Source organism: Arachis ipaensis, chromosome B5 (genome assembly GCF_059453495.1).
Source record: "Arachis ipaensis isolate K30076 ecotype BB chromosome B5, ASM5945349v1, whole genome shotgun sequence".
NCBI classification, from domain to species: Eukaryota; Viridiplantae; Streptophyta; class Magnoliopsida; order Fabales; family Fabaceae; genus Arachis; species Arachis ipaensis.
This window is the reverse complement of record NC_142440.1, coordinates 33189431-33206801: the sequence shown is the minus strand read 5'-3', so window position 1 is coordinate 33206801 and position 17371 is coordinate 33189431.

Genomic DNA, 17371 nt, shown 5'->3' with positions numbered 1-17371 from the left:
ATCAATATGCTTTATTGGAAACAGTTGGTCAACTTAGAGCTCTTTGTAGGTTAGAAAGTAAGAAAGAGTTGGATATTGTTTGGCAACTAGAATCAAGGTGCATGGTTGAGGGAAGCTCAAACTTTGGGGTCCAAAGGTGGAGTGAAGCTCAATTCAATGGATTTAGGATGAGGATTAGGAGTTCTAAGGAGAATTCAAGAATTTTGTCACCTGAATGGAAGCATGAAGATCAAGAAGAAACAGTGTTCAGAAATAAGGTTTGGGACCCCGGAATACACATCAACAATTATAAGAACCGCAACTAATCAACCGATTAATTAAGTGATTAATTGCCCTAATTAGACTTCAAAAAGTTAGAGTGAGAATTTGAGGATTTAAAGGTGATTTTTAGACTCAGTGGATTTTTCTGAGTCAGAAAGTGTGCTTTCTGCGAAAAACCGTAAAAACCGCGAACCGACAGTTGAACCGGTTCAATCGGTTCAAGTCTGCCTGGTACCGCATGAGGAAAAGTTGAAACAGTCAAAAACCTTAGAAAAACATTTAAAATAGAAAACCGGGCATTAATTTTAAAGGTTTGGCCCGAAGTTGGGCCAAACGGGCTAAAAACGCTAACGAGTTGGACCGGGCCCAAGCCCAACATATAAAAGGGTTCATTAAGTGAACCCATCATCCACAACACACTCACTAACACACACCACCAGCTAAGAAGAGAAGGAGAAAGGAGACTCCATTAACACCATTCACATAGAGCTTCTCAAGGTCATATCTTGAGCTATAGAGCTCCGATTTTCGTGTCGTCAGCGGCTACACGTTCCTTGTGAAGAGCTCTACAAAATCCATCCAAGAAACTCTAGAGATAAGCTCGAAATCCTTCCAGTTCTGCTCTCTAAAATTTCGGATTTCATTAGGGTTTTGACTAAGTGAGGTTTTGTGATTTTTTGGGTGTTTAGGTACACTCTAGCCTTTGATTGATGTTGGTTTTGGCTTCCAAAACTGTTGGGCAAGGTAAGAGGCATTGAAACTCTTGTGAAATTTCAATTATAATGAGCCCTAGGTTGATTTATGATGGTTTATGTACATATAGCTTGTTTATGGTGATGTTTGGAGCTTGTTGATGCTTGTTGGAGATTCTTGGTGGCTTAGATTGTGCTTGAAAGCTTATCTTGGGCTCAATTTGGGGTTTGGTGCATATTGGGGATCGGCCAAGGTATGGTTTCGGTTTCCTCTATGTAGTATATAATATTCATTGACACTTAGGCTAGTGACCCATAAGATAGGTTTGAATTTAAATGGTTGTTGAGTTGTTAAATGATGGTATGTGGTGATTTATAATGAATTGATGATTGTTGAGTTGGATTATGTTCATTGATAGTGATATAATGATGATGAGTGATTTGTGGAGTTGAGAAGTGATTTGTGATGATATATGTCAATGTTGATGGTTTGGTAATGTAGTAGGTAAATTGTTAATAAGATTGGTTGTAATGTGATATATTGATGTTGAGGTTGAGGATGATGAAAAGTGAAGGAAAATGTAGTGAAATTGGTGTAATATGACATGTAGTGTGGATTGTGGTGAAGAATGGAATTTTGGTATGGTTTTGGTTGTGTTATATGAGAGATTGTGGAAATGGTGATTTTGGATAAAAGTTGGTTTTTAATGAACTTTGTCTGATCATAACTTTTGCCTCGGTTTTTAAAATTGGGTGAAATTTATTTAGAATTAAAGATCTTTGAAAACCCTTTAAATCGATATAAAGTTTGTGAAAATTGGAATTTTGTAGAGGAAGTTATGATCATTTAAAGTTGGTGTTAAAAATCTAAAATTTTGCAAAGTTGCAGAATTTCATGATTACTGATATGTGCGGGCACACACTCTCGTGCGGACACACACCCTGCAAGAATTTCAACCTGTGCGGACGCACACACACCTGTGCCCACGCACAGGCAGGGAAGTGCATTCTGTTCGCAGCGCTAGCACAGCTTGTGCGCGCATATATCCAAGGAGAAACTTCAACCTGTGTGGACGCACAGGTCTGTGCGGATGCACACGTCGGGAAGGTTAGTCTGTTGGGGGCGCTGGCACAGGTCGTGCGAGTGAACAGACCATTTTGAGTTTTGACACCTGTGCGTACACACACTCTGAAAAATTTCTTGAACGTGCGCACGCACACGTCCTGTTTCTTAAATTTTGCTTATTTTTCAACTATTCTACCTTCCCAACAAGGTTGTAAGCTTATTTAACACCATTTTTGAGACTTTTGGGCCTAGTTTGGGTATTGGAACATGGGATATAACTTAAGGGTTCTAGTACATGATTTTAAGATAAATTAGAAAACGGAGGCCTAGGTTTCTTGTGTGCTGATAAGGGGTTTGACGTTAGGTGAAGGATGATTGGTATATGAGATGAGGAATAATGAACTTTTGATATTTGGAAACTAAGTTATGAATGGACAGTGGTTGAGATGAGTCGGGGACTCGGATTGAGGTGATGGATCTCTGTATACTGAAAAATACTTTTTGAAAACCACTGAAATAATGATTTTCTGATATTATGAGACGCTATGCGCCCGGGCAGGGGCTGAGGTTGGATCCCGCCTGTTCGAGGTAGCGGTGGCGGCGTAAGAACGGTGGTTTGTCCCACTTGCGCTTAGATGTGAGGTCAGTGGCAATAGATCCCGCTCGCATCCCTTCGGATCTATAGGCGAGCAGGCGCCGGTACCTGGACAGTGATCCGGGCACTATATCTCGGGGGTTCCCATATGAAAAATCCGAAGGGCGACGTCTCTATGGAGATGTATCGGGTTGGCAGTTGAACCGACAATGTGATATCACAGCCAGTAGGGCAGGCATTCATCATATGCATTTTCTATCTGCTTGTATGCTTTGTTTACTTATAATAGCTTGCCTAATTGAATAACATGCTTACTTGCTATCTGAATTAATTGCCTTATATGCTTCTGCTTGTACTTTACTTGTATTGTATATTACCTGTGCTTTCTACTGGGATTGAGGAGGTTCAGAAGGCGGTGGCGATGGGATCGCATGGAGGATAGGTTGGTGAAGGCTGTGGGACAGTGGTGCTTGTTTAGAATAGAAATCTCATAGGATAGATAACCCTATTTATTTATGTTAAGGTGGAAATAATTATGTTTATTTGTTTTAGAATGCTTTAAGTTTGAATCTTGTGACAGATATGGAGCTTAGGATTGCCTTTGGCGTCCCGGGGTCTTATATCTTACATTACTGGGCACTGTTACCATACTGAGAACCTCCGGTTCTCATACCATATCTTTGTTATGTTTTTCAGATGCAGGTCGCAACCCACCTCGGTGAGTTGCTGTGGATGGTGACAGAAGCGGAGGATCCTGGATTCTTTTGGAGTCTTTTTGTTTCATCTTGTTTATACATCTCTCCTTTTGTATTTTGTTCTGCCTAGAGGCATGTATTTGAGAGAAAAACTTGTATAAGCTATTTTTAAACTGTTAGGTTTTTGTATGGTTCTGTATACCTGTATATGGCTAGCCGGCTTAAACTCCGCGAGTCGAGGCTAGATTTCTATGATATTATATACTATTCTTTTGTTATATCTCGTTTGTTTCTTGTGTTTTAAGATAGAATCTTCGATAGTACATTTTGCGCTTTGAAATCCTGTTTTTGAGCTATATGTTTCATCAAGCTTCTGGAGTATACTATTCCTTCTATACTTATATTATGTAAAGCTTAGAACTGTCATAAGTTCTGATTAACCTTTGCTTTACGACGCGAGATAAGGTTTAGGCTAATTAGGGTGTTACAACAATCATCAATCTTGTGGTCTTACTACTTGCTTGAGATTTCTTGGAAGCTTGGTACGCATAATTTGGGATCCCAGAGGTTATTAGAAATGCAAACATTGATGGGATTCAAGAAAGAATTCAAGCATAAGCCACTATAGCAAGGGCATCCCCAATCGTCCAATTTAAGGACAATAAACAAAAGTGTTAGGTGAAATACATCCCATCATGGTAACATCTTTTCACTTTTCTCTTTTGTATATATTGGTAAATAGGTTTAATTTCCATTTTTTAGTTAGATTTGCTTAGCTTAATTGGTAGTTTAGCTTGTTTAATAACGTGGTGATGCCTTAGTATGTTGTTGGGTGTTTAATAGGCTTAAAATGTTGTAGGAAGTGTGAAAAATTTGGAAAAATAGGACACCATTATTGCGTACGTGTCCATACCTTTAAGGACCATATTGCGTACGCGGCACCCTTCCGCATATGCAAGAGCGAGAGGCAGTGGCTGATTACCGCGTACACGGTGCTACGGATGCGTATGCGAGAGTTAAAAAAAATTCTCCCATTTTTGCGAACCCTTATTCGCACACCGTTCTTCCCTTTCCCATCTCTTTCTCATACTCTTTTTTCATCACCAATTACCACCCACCACTATATCCGTTCACCGCCTCCGGCGACTCACGCCTGCCGCTTCTGGCTTCGGCGACATCATAGCACCGTAGCACTCTTCTCATCTCTTTTCTGTTTAATTTTCTGTTTTAGTGCACAAGGTGGTTATTAGGATAGGTTAGATTAGATGAAAAGTGTTGGATTAATAATTTGATTTGCTGATTGTGCTGAGATATTGCTGCTGCTTACTGACATGTTCCTATTTTAGCATCATTATTGTTAATGTTTATTGTTGTATTTCTTTATTGAGGTTATACTTTGTTGCTTGTTATTGAATTCTTTATGCTTAATTTTGTGCATACCAAGTACTTATAAAAAAAATGCCTTCAGAAATTCTTTTAGATTTTTAAATTGCATGTTGTATTTAGCCACAATGTAATTTGAATTCTCTATCTCTTGTTAGGTAATTGTATGTATTTGATGCAATTTTTGGTTAGGTGATACTTGTTTATGATTGATTTTTATTTACATCACCTAGTTGATGCATTGAGATTGTGAAATTGTGAAATTAGATCGTAAGCTTACCTAGTGGCATCTTTTTGAGCTTTTTAAACTTTGTAGACCATGCTTGCTATGTGATTGATCTCATCTTATATCTCTCTTTTACTAAGTTGCATAGCACCCATGTTTCTCACTTTATGTCAATTAGGTTATGCAAATCAAATTCAAAGTGTGTCATTGATTGATGTGTAAGTTTCATATTTCATTTGATTCATTAAGTTTTCTTGCACATCAACCAATTTTCGTGCATTATCCATTTCACAATTGCTTGATTATTACTTAAATGCTTTTATGCTTCTTTATTACTTGTTTCTTTATCTTAACCTACAAGTTTCCTTTAAAGTATCTCAAGCACACTAGAATGAGTGAAGTTCATGCTTCTTTTGTGTAATTGTGACATAGCTTTCAATGCTAGTGTGTGTGTTCTAAATCGCGCACAATTTAGAATTCAAACATTATTTTTCTTATTATCACAAACTGATTAACTCACTTCGTTTTAGTGATCATTACCTCATTCCAACAATATATGCTTTTTTGTTTTTAAATTTACTCATCTTACTTTAGTCTGTTTTATGTTTCTCAGGATGAGTCACCATAAGCAAAAAGGGAAGCAGAAGAAAGAATATGCAGCAGCCGGATGACCCACCAGCTAAAGGTGGTGTGATGACGACTCCTTCCACTCCGCTTGACTTCATATACACCGAGAACGGTGCAAACTTTTAAGTGTGGGAGGTTGTCCGACCAATCGGCCAATCTTGGGTGAAAAATTCTAATTCCAAACACTTTCACATTTTTTTTTAATTCTTAGTTGCATTTTTCTTAGTTTGTATATATTTTAGAGCTTCAATTGCATTTTTCTTAGTTTATTGTATTTCTTTTCATATATGCATAAATATAATAAACTTAGTCAAAATAATAAGATTTTTCAAAGAATTTATCTATAGGGCATTCCAAAATTGATTTGAGTTAAAATATTTTTCATAAAACTTGCTTGAATTATATATTGTGGAACATAGTTTAGAGCTAGAACACACAACCTTGTGAGTTTTAAGCCTAATTGTGTGGTTACATCATATAACCACTATTTTCATTCTTGTGTGTGTTATTCTCTTTCTATGATTGTAATCTTTGATTTGTTTGATTCTTTATGTCCGTTATTTTGTATATGACTGCATTTATATAATTGAGGCCTTTATTTCATTTGCGCTCACTTGCCCAAATGGCCTTACTCTTTTATCCACTTTTGTTAACTAATTTTGAGTCTATTTTAATCCCCTTTTGTTATTTATTTTAGCACATCACTACCCCTAAGTGAAAAACAATAAATGTCCTTAGTTTTGATCTTTGATTAGCTTAGACTAGTGACAGTGTGTATCATTTAAGTGTGGAAAAGTTTGGGAATATTTGTAGAGATAAAAGTGTATTTTTGTATTTTTGTTGAAGATCTTGGGAATTGGGTAAATATTCATGCATTAAATGTTTAAACCATATGCATTGATACTTTTGTATATATTTCATTTTGAAAAAAAAAAGATAAAAAGACAAAAAGAAAAATAAAAAGAAGAGAAAGAAAAAAAAGCAAAAAAGAGAAAAAGAAAGCAATAAGAAGGGGACAAAATACCCCAACGAAACGTGACAAGAATAATGCCTATGGGATGTGAATTGAAAAGAATGCATGAGTGTGTGAAAAAGTGAAGAATGGGTAGTTAGGTTTACATTTGAATTATATAGGTTGTTATATGTATTAGGTGAGAGTTTAAGTTAATCAAAGATTCAAATTTCAAACTCACTTGACCATATGCATCCTTACCTCTACCCTAACCACATTACAACCTTGAAAAAGTCCTCATGATACTTGTACGCATGCATTAAATAATTGTTGATTATTAGATGAAAAATAAATCTTGAAAAACAAGATTAGAAGATAATTGAGTGAATCAACCCTAAATACTTGAGCGATTAGAGAGTATATACATCCGGTGAGGAATTTGATTGCTTAATTCTATGTTTCCACCTATGATTATTTCTTATCTTACAAGTTTATAAATTCTTTTCTATGACTCAATTCAATTGTGAATTTGATTTGGTTGTGTTTACTTTAGCCCTTATGTTCATATATGTATTTTTAAAAATTGATTTATTTTGACCAAGTAGTGCATGCATTTAGATAGAGTGCATTTAGATAGTTTGCATCGAATAAAATTTATACCCCTTTCTTGTATCTTTCTTGGTTTTGCATGAGAACATGCTATGTATAAGTGTGGGAAGTTTGATAAACCATAATTTTGTGGTTTATTTTGGATTGAATTGAGTGAGTTTTATCAACTTTTCCTACATTTATTCATTAAAATAGCATCGTTTTGTGAATTCTTTTTTAATTGTGCTTAAGAGTAAAAACATATTTTTTAGGCCTTTAAAGTACTAGATTTAATTCACTTTAATCCCATTCGATGCCTTGATGTATTTGTTGAAGTGACTTCAGGTTTACAAGGCAAGTATGGATTGAAGAAGTAAGAAAAAAGCATGCAAAAGTGGAGAATTCATGAAGAAATAAAGAATGTGTAAAGCTATCAGCTCTGACCTCTTCGTACTAAAGTAACCATAGCTTGAGCTATGGAGCTACGAATGAGGCGGTTCCAGTGGCATTAGAAAGCTAAATACTCGCATACGTGAGACACCAAAAACGTGCTTTATTAAAGAAACACATGAGGGGCAATTTCTGGAGTATTTTGGATCCAATCCAACCCATTTCTGATGCTATTAAACTAGGAATTGAGGGGTGAATGAACCAAGTAGTCATAGTTTTAATTTTACATTATGTTTTAGGCCAATTCTAGAGAGAGAAGCTCCAAGTTCTCTCTAGAATTTAGGGTTCCCTAGTTTAATTTCTCCTTAGATTTAGGTTTTAATCTTGTTTTAACTTAGTTTTCCTTACTTTTTATTGTTCTAGCATCTTAATTCTCTTAGTTTCTCTTGTTAATTTCTTAGTTTTTTCCTCTTTAGTTTTATAAATACTCTTGTTAATTTCAATTTCTTTTAATGCAATTTGAGATTTTATATTTCCTTAATGCTTGTTTGGATTATTATTATTATTATTCTCTTGCAATTGGTAGCTTAGATTTTATTATTATTGCAATTTACCATGTTTTTCCTTTTTATGCATGCCAATTGTTTGATAAAATGCTTGAATTAGTTTTAGAGTAAAATTTTGTATTCTCGGCTTGGGTTGGTAACTTGGCTAACCTTAAGTTACTAATCCCCAAGTGATTGATAATTTGAAAATCTTAATTGGTCTTGTTTCTATTGACACTAGTCTTTTACTAAGTTAATTAGTGAGTTGGCTAGGACTTATGGATTAGGATTAATTAAGCCCATTTGACTTTCTTCAAATGTTCATGAAAAAGTGGGATTGATCCTTGTAATCATCATGTTGTGGTTAGTAACAAGGATAGTGATCCTTGACCATCAACCCTTGCCAAGATCTTTCTTAGTTGATTTCTTTAACTGCCTTATTTTAATTGCTTTGAACATTTAGTTAATATTTGATTATTTAATTTCTTGTTATTTACATTTCTTGTCTCTTGTTATCAATCCCCCGATTTTTCTCATAGCCAATAATTGAGCACTTGATTGCAATTCCTAGGGAGAACGACCTGGAATTCTACTCCCGATTATTTTGGTTTGTATTGTGACAACCTTTTAAACTTTGATTGAGGGTTACTCATCGGTTTGGATTATGCTTGCAATGAAATTCTATTGAGAAATTCTAGATTGACAATAAATTCTCCATCAAAGCTCCCCTATTGAAACTAGATTGGATCTTGCGATAATTATTGTCATAAATGATGTATACTTGCTGCAGCCACATCTTTAGTTGTTTTTCCTTTAGAAATTCATTCAATAAGCTAAGTATTCTTGTTAATTAAGTAATGATTTCATGATTTAATGAGTATTACTTTGAGTTAGTTTAAATTCATTTGCTATAGGAGAAATTAGAGGAAAGTCAATAGAAATGAGCAAATAAAATAGGTGTTGGAGCAAACAAAATGGGTGCTGGATCAAACAGCAAGGTTTATGGACCTGAACAGAAAGACCCCTGAGATGAAAACCTTATAGAACGTCCAACATGCCTCTTGGCATGTCCAACGTGCCATTTATACCTGTCCTCCAATAAGCCAAAAGAATCTCACGTTGAACTCAAAGAAGGGCACGTCCAACGTGCCATTTGGTGGCACCCTCTAGTGACTCACTCAAGCTTCACATCCAACATGCCTTTGGAGCTCCCTCCCAAGGGCTCACCTCCAACCCTTGTGTTCGACGTGCCTAGTGGCACGTCTAACTCACTATCAAGCCTCCTCAAGGCATGTCTAATGTGTGTGAGCTGCGTCTAACATGCCTTAATCATTGCACCTCCAGTGATCAATTTCAAGCCACGTTGGACGTGTTCTCTTGTGTCCAATGCATGGACCTTTCACCCTCCAAGGTTTCTTGATTTTTTTTCACTAATCTCTAAGCCTTTAAGTTTAAATTAGAGATTAAAGATTAGGCACAAGCCTCATGTCATTTAGCATTGATTGAAGATCAATTGGAGAAGGATCTAAAGCTTGACTTGAGAAGAAAAATATTAACTAGTTAGATTTGATTCTGTTTTAGTTTAATTTTGTTTTTGAATTTTGAATTTTAGGTTTTAATATAACATATATAAGGAAATGAGACACATACGTGAGCCCTCTTCTCCTCTCATTCTTCAGTAGTTTTTACAATTCATAATTCTAGGTTTTCTTTTGATCATGGGCAACTAATCTCCTCTATTAAAGTTAGGAGCTCTATTCATCTTTTTATGGATTATTAATCTAAGTGTTTTACTATATTTGAGGTTTATGATTTAATCTATTTCATGATTGACTTTTTGTTTTTCATCCCTAAAGATTTGGAATTGTTGAAAAATATTCTAACTCTATTTTGAATTCTAAATATTGTTTTGGAAAAAGTAATATTAGAATTAGTTTGAAAACTCTTTCTCACTACTTTTTTATTTAACAAGGAATAGTGTTTCAAAGAGTGTACAACACGTAGGATTTTCAATTGTCCTAGTCTGAATAAGTGACATAAAATTTGGATTAGAAAACAATTGAAAATCATTCTTTCTTTTCAATTTCAATTATTTAGAACTAGTTTGGATAAGTGACATATAATTCAACCTAAGGACTATTCTTGAATCTTATTTGAAACCAAATCTGTTTTGTGCTTCACCTCTTTTCTTAAGTAATTGACTAAGGAATTATCGATTAATTAGGTTAAAGAGAAATTAAATTTCTAAGGAATTGAAAATTGATTATTTATGATTTGTTGTGATTAATCATTGCATGCCTCAATTAAATGAACACAAGGATTATTTTTCTAAAGAGTGAATATCTCTGAAACCTTAATATTCTCACCATCATTGTGTTTACAACTCACTATTTGCTACTTTTATTGCCTCTGTTTTTACACGTTTGTTTTTTTAATCACTCATTTCTCTGTTTATTTGATTTGTCTAATTATAATAATCAATTAATCATTGTTGCTTAGTCCTTTAATTCTCGTGGGAATGATAACCCACTCACTGTGGTATTACTTGATACCATTCGATGCACTTGCCAAGTTCTAGGTTTGAAAAATTTTGCATCAAGTTTTTGGCGCCATTGCCGGGAATTAACTGAGATTGACATCAAATCAGTTAATTGATTGCTTACATTAGACCTTTATTTTTTTTGTTTTTCTTTTAGTTTTCATTTTACATGAAATTTTCTTCACTTTGACGTAGGAAATTCTACTTTTTTTGTGTTTTGTATTTATGCAGGATAACCAAGAACAGTGGCCTCTTCTATATGACCCTGAGATTGAGCTAACCTTCTGAAGATAGAGAAAACAAACTAGAAGCAAGATGGTAGTAGAGAAAATTAAAGAGGAGCTTGAGCCAAAAAGCATAGCAACCAACAACAACAATGCTAATGCTAGGAGGACTCTTTGAGACTTTATCTGTAAACCCCGTAAAATTAGCAAATAATTAACTAATAAATTAAATTTTAATGAAGGAAATTAGAAATATAAATTTTATAGTAAAAGATGATAGAGCTAATTAAAATAAGAATTTTGATATTAATTTCAAAGAATTTGGACCAAGATTGAGCCGAACGGGCCGAACTGGACGAACTGGGTCTAAAATGGGCCCAAGGCCCAATTCAACCTAATAACACTTAAATGAATACAACTTCCTTTCCTCCTTCTCTTCATTCACGCTGCAAACATTTTTGGAGAAAGGAAGAAGAACCCAAAACCCTTGCCTTGATTTCAAACACCCATATCTTTACGCTCTGAGCTCCGATCGCCGCACCGTTTGTGGCCACGCATCCACGGCGTCGAGCTCTACAAACCCCGGTACACAATTTGGTAAGGGACTTCCATTTTCACTCGCAACCTCTCCTTCCCCCAAATTTTTGAAAATTCTTAGAGTGTTGTTGAGATTTTACTTCTTTGATGTATCAGGACCCAATTAGCTTGAGAAAAAAATTCACTCTTCCTTATTTGACGCTTGCGTAAGGTAAGAACTTGAGAACCCTAGATTTTTCCTTAATTGAGTATGTTGGATATTAAATTTTGGGTATATAAATGTTATGAAATGTGTTAGGTGTGTATGTATATGTGATATGAAGCTATTAGATGTGTTGGAAGCTTAAGTGGAAGCTTAGGTGGGTGCTACAACTGAGTTTTTGGTGTTGAGGGCTTGCTTTTCGCCTAAGGGGTTGCCTTGAATAATACGTGAAAATTGGCCAAAGTATGGTTTAGGTTTCTCGTATTTAATATATAATATCTTGTGAAAACTTAGCCTAGATGACCATAGATAGGTTGGAATGCATGATTGTGCTTAATGCTTGGTAAAATTTTTGAAGGATGTTGAATGAGTATGAGAATGGATTGATGGTTATTGCTTGTGGGTGATGATGTTGCAGTGAGAATTTATGAATATGAATTATTATTGTTGTTTCATTAATGTATAATGTTATTTTGGATATGGATGGTTGAATTGGAGTAGTTGAAATGATGTGTTGTATGCTATGGAAAGAATGAGGATGTGGAGAAGGTAATTTTAATTGTTTTAATGTTTTGTAGAACCTTGGAATTGTTGGGTGAAAATCTTGTTTTGGTGAAAAATTGAAGTTTGAGGTTTTTGTGTAAAACGAATTTTTGGCTGAACTTCAGTGAGTCATAACTCGTCTTCCGAATCCCCAAATTATTTCAAACCTATTTCATATGAAAAATAGGTCTGTGAGGTTTACATCGTTCGAAGAATAGATGAAAAATGTTTTAAAACGAAAAAGTTATGTGTGTCGAAAGTTCGGAGGGTAAAACTGAAAATTCTGCAGCATTCAGCATTTTTGTTGTTCTGCACAGCTTGCGTACGCGATCACTGCACGCGATGCAACCAAACTCTTCTGGTTTAGCATCTTGCATACGCAAACAGTGTGTTTGCATATGCAAACAATGGTTTTTGAAGGGTTGCATACGCGACCACCTGCACGCGATGCGACCAACCTTTCCGAGTTGGGCATCTCACATACGCGAACATGGAATGTCGCACGCCCATGCGTATGCATGGCCCATGCATATGCGTGGCCCCTATTTCAGCAAATCAAGGTTTTGTGTTTTAAAGCTAAATTTTTAACTTCTAAACCTCTATTTTCATTCCTTTAAAACTTGTTCATAGTAGTAAGCCTAGTAATAAGAGGAAGCTAGGAAGCGAAGGTAACTTGGGAGTGAAGCAAGTTGTGGAGTAATGAATTAATGATTGTAAAGGGGCGATTTTAAGCTTGAAAAGTGTTAACTAAACTTATAAAATTATGAAGATGATAAAAATGAATTTCAATTGAGTGAAAGATGGGTTGAAAATGATGATGACCTTAAGGTGTGATGGTGGTTGATTTGAATGAATTTTAATGATGATGAGATTGAATGTGATTGCATTATGCCTCCGGGTAAGAGACAAGATTTCTAGGTAAGATGCAGTGGTGTATCTACTTGCTCCGGTTAAGAGTTCAAAGCTCCGGGTAAGATGCAAGGGTGGAATTCTGTCGCTACTTGCTCTAGGTTGAGAACTATAACACCGCCTGGGTAAGAGGCAGTGGTGAGGTTGTCCCCTGCTCTGGGTACGTGGGTAAGATGCAAGGGTTGAGACATTGTCCCACTTACTCCGTGTTTGGTGTTCTGTCTAGGGTTAGCTGCCGGACATGTCGGGTTTGGCTTTATAACCAACAGATGAGACTCGTCAGCCATAGGATAGGCATACATCATGTGCACATTGTTTGCTTTGCTTGCTTGTGCATTAATTGAGATTGCCTAAGTGATTATAATATGTTATTTGTTATATTTGTTGTCTGTGTTACCTGTATTCTACCTGTATGTGCCACTGTCTGTTTGTTTGTCTCTGTAATTTCACCGGAGATGGAGGAACGGAGGGAAGGCGGAGAGATTTAGGGTTTTAGGTAAGTTTTAGTTAGATTTAAGGAATTGGTTAAGTTTAGAAAGCCTTAGAGAACCACCTTAATTCTTGGTTTCTGCTTTAGTTCTTTAAGTTTTAAAATCAGAGTGTCGGCATTATAGGATTGCCTCTAGCATTCCCAGGACCTTATATCTTATGTGTGTGGCACCTTTACCATGCTGAGAAACCTTGGTTCTCATTCCATATAGACATTTTTGTGTTTTCAGATGCAGGTCGAGAGGCATCTCTCTAGGCGTCTGGAGCTCTGCAGCGGAGTGGGCATTCTGGGACTTTATTTTGTATAGTTTATATATGTTCATATATATAGAATTCTCCGCATAACTCTTTTTGCTTTTGTGCCTCTTAGAGGTGTATGGAGACCCTAGGGTTTAATATATGTCTTTTGGGCTTTGGGTTATGTATATATGTTGTAAATATTTTTCGGCCAGCCTTAGCTTCGTAGGCTGAGTTAGGAGCTTATTATTTTGTACTCTTGACCATCTATTCCTACCTTTGATTTAATTATACTTATAAACTTCAGTTCTCTTCGCACGCAAATAATCTTGTTTCGGAGCGTTGTTCTTTTAATTTCGCATTTTTGCTTTACCCGTTTTTCAAGGCTCCTTGTATACTGCATCCTTTTCAATATTACATATATATTTTTTCATCTTTAGAGGTCGTAATACCACACCACCTCTATTTTACGACTTAAGCATAAAGCTCTATGTTGTAAGGTGTTACATTATCACCCCCAAAAGCAATAGTTGTGGGAGTAGCATAATGATGCCCATTTTTTATGCAAATAACTTTGAGTTGAAACCTCAACTCATATCCTTGGTGCAACAAAATTGTCAATTTATATCTAGCCTCCTACAAATATGTGACACAGTCAAATTCAATGGTGTCTCTGCTGAAGATATTACTTGATGTTGTTCCCATTCTCTGTAAGGGACCGAGTTAAGCAGTGGCTTGAAACTCAACCAAAGGAGAGCATTGCAACATGGAATGATTTAGTTCAGAATCTCTTAACTAAATTCTTTCTACCACAAAGGATGACAAAGATGAGACATGATATCCAAATTTTCACTAAGAAAGATGAAAAATCTCTCTACGAAGCTTGGGAGAGGTACAAAGAAATGTTGAGAAAGTGCGCTCCAAATATGTTTGCTGATTGGGTATAACTCCAAACTTTTTATGATGGACTCACTCATGCCTTTGGAACCTTATTGGATTCCTCAACTAGTCAGCTAGAGGATCCATGCATACGAAGACCACTGAAGAATCCTTGGAACTAATTGAGATTGTGGCTAACAACCAATACTTATAATCCTCTAAAAGAACAATAAAGAGATGTGTGATGGATTTAGATACACCGAATACTCTTTTAGCACCAAATAAAGTGATGTCTCAACAAATTGCCTCACTTACAAAGCAATTGAGAGACATGCAAGTCTCAACAGTGGCTACACAAGTGAGTTGCAACTTGTGTGGAGGAGCTCACAAGGATGAAGAATATGGGTTGTCCAAAGAGGAGAAAGTACATTACATGGGAAATTTTCAAAAGGCATAACACAATGACCCTTTTCCCAAAACCTACAACCTTGGATGGAGGAACCACCCTAACTTTGGCTGAGGGAACCACAATCAAAATCAAAGAACCAACAACTTCAATACCTTCAACAATCCTCACCCATTCCAGACACCACCCACGCAACCACCACAAAACCCACCAAGAATAAATTTTCAGGAAAATGCCTTAGAAACATTCACCCAACATACATCTGCATTTATCCAAAGAAGCAACATTTTCATATAGGAAACCTTCAATTTCATGCAAGAAACCAAAGCCTTAATAACCAAGAGGCCTCCATAAGGAACCTAGAGGTTCAAGTGGATCAACCTGCAAAGCAATTTATTGAGAAGCCCAAAAATACTCTTCCTAGTGACACAATTTCAAACCCCGAGGAAGAGTGCAAAGCTATTAGTTTGAGAAGTGGAAAGATGGTAGAAAAGGAAGCCATGGAGGATGCCAGCAACAAGCAATCTGAGGAAGCCATGGAGAACCCCATTCCACATGATGTACAAGCCTCTGATTCTATAATTCAAGCTAAAAGGGAAAAGGCACCAGAGAAGGAAGAAGTAAAAGAGTATGAGCCCAAGCTCCCATTCCCTAAAAAGGTTCCAGAAGGAGAACAAGGAAAAACAATATTCAAAATTCTTAAAGATATTCAAGACACTCCACATCAACATTCCTTTCATAAAAGTACTTGAACAAATGCCACTGTATACTAAATTCATGAAGAAATTGTTGTCCAAGAAAAGCTCCTTAAATTGAGACCAAACAGTGGTCATGACTAGAGAGTGTAGTGCACTTATTCAAAGGGAGTTGCCATGTAAGAAGAAATATCCGGGAAGTTTCTAAATTCCATCCACCATTGGAAACACACTCTTTGAAAAGTCTTGTGTGACCTAGGAGCAAGTATCAATTTGATGCTTCTCTCTATAATGATGAAGCTACAAATTCAAGAGATGAATCCCACAAGAATAACTCTACAAATGGCAGACAAGACAATAAAACATGCACATGGGGTAATTGAGAACGTATTGATCAAAATAGAAAAGTTTTTCTCCCAACAGATTTTATAGTTCTTGACATGAAAGAGGATGAAAATGCCTCCATCATTTTAGGAAGACCTTTCCTAACTACTCGGAGATCTCTTATTGATGTAGAAAATGGTGAATTAATGTTGAAAGTGCATGACGAGCATTTGGTTTTTCATGTTTTTAAAACCATGCATCATTCAAGTGAAGAGGAGAAGTGCATGAAGATTGAATCAATTGATCAAAGCCACCAAGAACCTCCTGATGAAACTAACAAGAATTTGCAACCCAAGCATTCTCTTGTGGAAATAAAAAAAAATTTTCCTTACATCAAACTTAAGTTTGGTATTGGGTGTACATCATCAAATAAGGAGGAAGCTCCCAAGAAGAAAGTGCCTAAGGGGTGTAGAAACAAAAAAATTTCCTCTCTCTTGAGCATATTAAACTAATACAGGAAGATATAGGGAGAAGACTCACAGTGAGTGGGGAGGAGTTGAAGCATTATGATCAACCTCTACCTTAGCAAGGATCACCCGTCAAGCTAGTGACGTTAAAGAATCACTTGTTGGGAGGCAACCTAACCGTCGGTAACCATTTATTTTATTTAATTTTGTTTTGTTTTAATTTTTTTTTGTTTTATTTGAATAAGATTTTACATCACTTAATTGCTTTCTCTAAATAATCATGATTATTCATAATTTGATCACCACTGTTTTTCTTTATTACTTGAGGACAAGCAACCACTCTAAGTTTGGTGTTGGAGGCTATGCTTTACATAGCTTAAAAGATGATGAAAAGGGAAGTAACTCTATCTTTGAGCTTTTATTTCTTATATCTTGCTTCTATTTTTGATAATCATGATTCAATCTTCCTCATTTTACCTCACTTTTGAAATTGCTTGCACCCAATATCTTTAAGCATGCAACAAAGAGCTTTTGAATGGAAAAGTTGAGGAAAAGTTTTAAAATTTAGGGTAAGTAAAGATTAAGAGAAGTTAAGGTTATGATAGTATACTACAAGAAAATGAAATATTTGTAACAAAAATTTTGTATCAAATTTAAAATTGTTACAAAAAAATAATTTTTTGTAATAATAATTGGCGATTATTACAGAAGAATAATGTTTTGTAACAACATTATAAGTTGTTACAAATCATGTTAGTTTTTGTAACGAACGGTTGTTTTGTTACAAAATATTATAATATTTTGTGACAAAAAATAAAGAAGTTACAAAAATTTGTAATATTTTGTAACAAAATACTTTTTTGTTTCAAAAACTCCAATTGTTTTGTAACAAAATTTCTT